Source organism: Monodelphis domestica, chromosome 8, assembly GCF_027887165.1.
Source record: "Monodelphis domestica isolate mMonDom1 chromosome 8, mMonDom1.pri, whole genome shotgun sequence".
In the NCBI taxonomy this organism is placed as follows: domain Eukaryota; kingdom Metazoa; phylum Chordata; class Mammalia; order Didelphimorphia; family Didelphidae; genus Monodelphis; species Monodelphis domestica.
In genome coordinates, this window is record NC_077234.1 from 119,257,362 (window position 1) to 119,264,821 (window position 7,460).

Below are 7,460 nucleotides of genomic sequence, written 5' to 3' on the forward strand. Positions count from 1 at the left end.
GTCCCTCAATGTTCTTAGTTAGCCCTCTCCAACTTTCCAACTTTCTGTTCCACAAGGAATAAAAGTAGGCTCTTGGGGGGACAGAACTTCTGGTACCATTTCTCTCACTTTATGGCATATATTTATTTCCTGCAACGGTGGTAGTAATTATAGTCACTCTCTAAATAGTTATTTAAGTGTGCTCCCTTCTTACCTTTTTGAGATAGCAGTTTATTGAAATTTTAATGAAAAATTTTTGAATGATTGTCTGCCTCAGAAATGTTTTAGGGAATGTTTAACGTTTGGTGCTTCCAATTAAAATATTTAAAATATTAGGAAATCTTAGAACATAAAATTCTAACAACAAAGGTCATCGAGCTATGGACACTGCCAGGGACTATGCCGGAGCCCTGATGAGGCTCTTGACTTTTGTGGGATCACAAACCAAATGAGTCCTATTAACTCCCCTCATGTTTTCATCTCGGCCTTTCCGGGTCTCAAATCATGACAGAAGCAGCCGACGTGGGGTGACAGCCAACACACTGAAGGAACTCATTAACAAGACCCTGGATGCCCTAGCAATTACTACGGGCTGGTTACTTTGGTGTTGGAATAAGATGGCACAGTCGTAGATACAGAAGAATTCTTTCAGACCCTAGGAGATAATACACATTTTGTGATCTTGGAAAAAGGGCAGAAGTGGACACTGGGTCCTAAATATGCTACTCAGAAGCAGAAAAAATCTGGAATAGCAAGGGTCACTTTTGATTTGTATAAGACAAATCCCAAAGACTTCCTTGGATGCTTAAATGTGAAAGCCACCATGTATGAGATGTATTCTGTGTCCTATGACATCCGATGTACATCACCCAAAGCTGTGCTGAGGCAGTTGTTGCGGATTATGTCCTATGTTGCCCAAATCACCAGACAGTTTCTTGTCTATGGCGGGACTTACATGTTGCATGTGCTTAACGACAGTGAAGATTCTGTCCCTCCTCCCAAACCAAGCACCAAGGGGTGGCTCCTATAGTGGGGCAATGCCTTGCCTCAAAGGGATTGTAGATGGCTCCTTTAGTTCTTCTTTCCCCAATATTAACTTTTAAATGATTGGTTTCAAGGATGCCAACTTATATTCTTAAATACATCAGTTGTTGAGAGTTGGCCATTGCTACTCTGTGCTAATAATCCAGGCAAAAGTTTGCATTAGCCAGCTTTTTATTTCCTAGGAAATACTTTTATATTTAATGAAAGGGGGAATGGACAGAAAGTGAGCCTGGAAGCAAAGACACACACAAATGGCCTCCAGGGACCTCAACGGGAACAGGAAAGATATTTTGTGGAACACTAGAAGTTGTATTCAATAAATATACTATTCAATGAATATGTTTTGGTGGTTTACTCACTGTAATAGGCAGGGCCCTCCATTTATTCATATATATGTGTCTCAGAAAACAAATTTTCACCTTCAATCACAAATGTAGAAAAAGTACTTTCAAGTCTTCACTCCAATTCACCAATACCATGAAAAAAATAAAGAATTGACAAACAAAGAAAAAAAAGAACATAAAATTCTAAATTTGAAAGTACTGGTCAAATAGTTGAAGAATCTCCTTAACTTTCATAAAATAGGTATTTATATATACACATGTATATTTATAATTCATGAGAAAATAAGCAAATCATGCTGGGAAATATGGAGTGGCTACTATCTTTTTCTGAATCAGTGCATTTACATGGCAAACAGAAAGGGAGGAAAAAAGAAGGTGAGAAGGAAGAAGGAAGGAAAAAATTTTTTATCAAGTGCTTACTATGTGCCAAACACTCTGCTAAGTGCTTTCCACAGTTATACCATTTGATTTTAATAATAATCCTAGGAAACAGGTGCTGTCATTATTCCCATTGCAGAGTTGAGGAAATTAAGGGGGATAGTTAATAAAGGATTCACCCAAGATTGCAGATGACTGAGGTTGAATTTGCAATCAGGTCTTCATGGTTTCAGGTCCAGCATTCTATATATTGCTTAAAAGTGGTTACTTATGTAAGAATCAAAGGGATAATGTCACCATGATTAAAAGGTATACGACAAACATGGGGGGGATCTCTATTGGAAATCTATATGAGAAAGGCTTCATTTCAAAGAAATATAGAGAAATGAATCAAATTTATAAGAGTACAAAACATTTCCCAGTTGACCAACAATCAAAGTATATGAACAGTTTTATAATGTAAAATCTGTTACCCTAAAAAATCCCTACATTTCCCAAAAGCCCACCTACTTCTTGTTGTTACATACTTCCTGTAGATAGAGGATATTAGCAAGTGGGTGGTCCTTTTGGGCCTCTTTGGCTTGATGGCAGTGAGCTTGGTGGTGGTAAGGAGGATGTCTGAACTGGCTGATCAGCCATGGGCATGTGGTCTTTATTTTGTATCCCTTTTATTCCTTTATTTCTAATGATCATTAATAATTAATCTCCTAAAATATAATATTTTATTATTGAGAATAAATTTTAATTTTTACACATGCAATTTTCAGATGAAGAAAAAACTACCTTTAGCCATATAAGAAAAATGTTCCAAATCACTATTGATTTGAGAAATGATAATTAAAGCCACTTTGATATATCACACCACACCCATCAAACTTGCTAATATGACAAAAAATTATACATGTTGGGTGGGATGTGGAAATATTGGGACAGTAATATACTGTTGGTTGTGCTATGAACTAATATAACCAATTCAGTAACCATGCCCAAAGGACCATCAAACTCTCCATACCGTTTCAACCAGCAATACCATTACTAGATCTTTGTCTCAAAAAGATTAAATATAGAGGAAAAGAACCACTTATACACAAATATTTATAGCCAACAACATTGACATGTTGTCAAAGAACTGGTAACTAGTTCATTAATTGGGGAATGGCTCAATATTAATTGAGGAATGACTGAACAAATTATGGGATATGCTTGCCAGGGAATACTATCATGCCATAAAAATGACATAAATCCCACAAAAAACCTGGAAAGACTTGGGTGAAGTGATGCAATTTGAAGTGATTAGAACAAGAAGGTTGTATATAGTAACAACAATAATATAAAGTGATCAGATATAAATGACTTTATTATCTATTAGACAAGGATCTAAAACAACCCAGAGTCTTATGACAATAAAAATGACATCTACCACCACAGAAGAAACAAATTATGGATGCAAATTGAAACATACCATTCTTTACTTTATTTCTTCCATGATATTTTCTCTAGTGAAACAATATGTGTTTTCTTTCACAATATGACAAACTTGAAAATATATATTATTTGATAATATATGTACAACCTGTATCATACCACCTGCTTTTTTGAGGAGGAAGTCATGAGAGTGAGAGAGAGAACATGCATTATGAAATATAAAGAGAATTTTGAAAAATTATATTGATATAATCTGGTAAATGAAAAAAATGCATTATTATAATTTTTTAAAAAAATCAAAGTGATAGTAGAATAGGCTAGTAAAGGGCAGGTCCTACATATAGAAGGCAAAAAGGATATCTACATATAAAATGGGTTTCTAAAACTTTTTGTAGGTCAACTAAGAAGACAATACAAGTCCTAAAGGGTCAGGTAATTCAAGGTAAATAAACAAGCCATGTCTGATGCTAGGATAGATTTTATTTGTTTCTGACTTCTTTCGTGTTATCTGACAAGTGTGAAAATTGTTGTCATTTACTATTCAAGAAGGCAGTTGTTCAGAGAATGTGTGAAAGACCTAAAGATCTGAACCAATTCTTAGGAGATGGAGGTTCTAGAAATTTTACAGATTTTAGAGAAACTTAAATTTTTAATTGAACTTTAATGATATGCAAACTCAAGGACTTTAAACACGAAAGTGGTCTTGGATGAACGAATTAGTTCAGTTCCTTTTTGTGTGTCTCTCTATAGGAAAAAGAAATGAAAAGCATTTTTTACCTATTAAATGTACAGTGAATAAAGTTGCTAAATTTTGCCAATTAATTAGATTTCTTTGCCTTTCTTTAAATTATATGGTATTGTTAATGATACTTTTCCATTGATTCATTTATATTTTTAACATGATTTTTACAATTTGAAGGTCCCAATTTTCTCTTTGCCCATCCCTCTCCCTCTCCACTGATAAAGGAAGCATGTGCTATCAATCAAACATATATGAAGTTATTCAAAACTTTAAGTATAGTTTTACATTAATTATAATTGGGTTCTTAAAACTTCATATAATTTTGGCTGTTGAGCTCCTTGTTAGTTTTTTTACATTTTGATTAAGAGGTTGGAGGATATAAATTTGAAACTAAGAATCTGAGGCTCTAAAAAATTTACAATTTCTATTTGTAAACTACATAAATCATCCATTTACTATCAGAAACTTTTACTTAAGACAGAAAAAAGCAATATGAATAATAGGGGAGAACCTGGTGGAAGAATCATTACCTATCCCCAATGCCCCAATAGATTCAACCAGGATTATACTCTTAAAATGTAATAAATGGTTTTATGAAAAATAAAATATTTACATGACAGATATTTAAACTTTATCTGAAATTATTAATATTTCTTCATTTGAAGTCCAAATAATCAACATAATAATAAATCCAGTCACAATTTGTAGCATTTGTCGATTTTTGAGGCACAAATACTCAAACTAAATATTTATCATTTTGTTCATATTTGCTGGCTTGAGCTGGCTTCTATATACCTTGGGATACAATCCTTTTATAGGTTCCAGGGGAAATAAAGTAAAATTATCCACAATGCTCACTATTTTGGAGAAGTCTCTTGGGTCATGGGATATTGCTGATAATTCTTACATTAGATCTAGGTTCATGTATTCCAAGGCAATACCATATGACTCCTCTTCACTGATCCAGGTCTCATTGTAGCCTTCATGTAGCTTTTGCATCCTTGTATATTCCTACCAGCTGAGCTGTTTTCTTAAATCCTCTTATCTATAAATTTTCTTATCAGAATTCTTTTCTAGTGAAGATAGTACAGGCAATTTCTTTGGATCTCTTTGGACCCCAAAAATCATAAAGATTGTTTCATATATTTTTTCCATTGGTTGCTCATGCCCACTAAGTATATTTATGTTATTATTTCTTACTATTAATATTTTAACCCTTACCTTCCATCTTAGAATTGCTCCTCTGTTTTGATTCTAAGGCAGAAGAGCCTTGAGGGCTAGGCAATGGGGGTTAAGTGACTTGCCCAGAGTCTAACAAGTAGGATGTGTCTGAGGTCAGATTTGAACCTAGTACCTCCTGTCTCTAGGCCTGGCTCTCAAACCATTTAGCCACCTAGTTGCCCCCTCTTACTCTTAATATTAACAAACTTTTAATAAATTTTCTACTTATGTCCTATTCTGTTGCTTCATTGTATTTGGGAGGTGACAAGAGTTCTTGAAGGATTTACCAGAACATCATTTTTCAGACCACACATATCTCCAGAAAGAGATTTTGAGTTATACCCTTTCTAGCTGGTAGGACTTCTGGGCCAGTTGAACCTCCCCCCCCCCCAGGAAAAATAAAATTACAATAGCAACAACAGAACATGATGATTTTGCTTAAGAAATGAAAAGATATTTTAATGAAAACTTGTAAAGAAATGGACTTTGAGGTGAAGTTTTAGATTAGCGAAAGCACAAAAATCTTTTCACAAAGATTTTTCTGAACATTTAAATTCTAAAACATTCCTCTAAGCATATATACACAAAACTTTTCTTCAAAGAATATGTAACTAGATTACCACTGGATTTCCTATATGGGACTCTCCTGGAACCAGCAATCAGTAAATCAATTGGTCAATAAGCATTTATTGACTGCCTTCTATATGCTAGGTATTGTGTTGAGTGTTAGTCCTAAAATGAACATGAAAGAGAATGCTGCTGCCAGTTTCTACTTTATTTCAGTCTCATCCTTTGAAATGGAGCTAAGAATAGAGAGTTGCTGCTTGTCTCTTGATACTGTACAAACATAGGATAGTAAAAGTAAATGAAGGGGGTGGATTGGAAATGAGAAAGTGGGTGAAAGACAGAGAGAGAAAGAGACAGGCAGACAGACAGAGACAAAGAGAGAAATGAAGACTGAGACAAAGCTAGAGAGAGAAAGACCTGTGAATATTTAAGCTATACACATTGCTGCCAGTCTAGTGAGGTCAATAATTTTATAATTTCCTTCTGTCTAAAATCTTACTAGTCTCCTCCTGATTACTCGCTAAAAACCAGAGGCATGTCATGCCTTACACATTTCAAGCTATCTCTTAGACTGAAGGGCCAGTGAAGGTGTTGCCCTTTTAAAAGCTTGGCAGTTCTAAATTACAGAGGCCCAATCCTGTTAATGCTAGAGAGACCTTATCTCAATCCAGTTACATGCTGTCCAGTATTGGATTTTTTCAGTTATCTATACTGCCTGGAGCCACTAGGGGGCAGGTAGGAAAAACTATTATGGTCATTCCAAACAGCTGGAAGGTAGCAAGTTGTTAATCTATAATTATGATATTGTCAAAGAGGCCTGCTTCTAGTAGCAGAAACTCTAGCCCAAAGGATATTCATCTTGTTTTATTTCCTGGTACCATTTGACATTCCAGTGAAGAAAATGGCTCCCTTCTCACATAATACTTCAGATAAAATAAAATACATAGAATTGTTGATAAAATATTAAAATACAAATTATCAGAAAAGTTTTTTTAAAGATCAGAGATTCCAAGTTAGGAACTCTGTAAGTCTATAGGTTCTACAAATGTAGAAAGGAAAGCCATAAAAAGTTACAAGGATTCATATTCAAAACAAAGCAAAATAAAACTTAGAAATCTTCATTTAACAAATGAAAAAAAATCAATGCACAATAGGTGAACCAATAATCTTCTAGTAATCACTTAGTCAAGATAAGATCTCTGTCCTACATTAGCATTAAATCATGTAATTGCAGAATTTTAAAAGTGATGTAGCTGATAAAGCAAAATTCACCTTTCTAAAGAAATAACTGAAAACATACCCTTTCTCTACCCCTCAAAAAGACCCTTTACATTATTATATTTATAACCAGTGATAACTGAACTAATGCTTTAATTTTTCATCTTATTGTTATCCAAGTATTGTCTCCCTCAATGGTAGCATGGGAAGCCAAGAATAGACTGGATATAATGTGAGGAGGCAAATACATAGCCCCATAAGAATCCCAGAAAAAATAAATTCTATTATGCATGAAAGGAATTTCTTGAGGACACCCACAGCATGTAAAAAAAATAATTCTAGCCCCAGGACTTAGTAATTACAATTTTCCATATATTTTTTCTAGGCTTGTGCATTTTTTCTGCTGTACTTGGAGAGAGGGGATATTGTAACATATTTACTATAAAACCTTGGTTTGTAACCAAAATATCACCCCTTTCTAAAAATTACTTTAGTCTAGAGTTGTAGACCATGGGTAGCTTGCCAACTATATAGAATTAAAA

The 7,460-nt window shown here is 34.3% G+C and overlaps 1 pseudogene; it reads left to right on the forward strand.

Moving 5' to 3' along the window:
- The first annotated feature begins 359 nt into the window (after positions 1 to 359).
- Positions 360 to 1,550, forward strand: LOC100619074 (lipid transferase CIDEA-like; annotated as a pseudogene).
- The last annotated feature ends 5,910 nt before the right edge of the window (positions 1,551 to 7,460 follow it).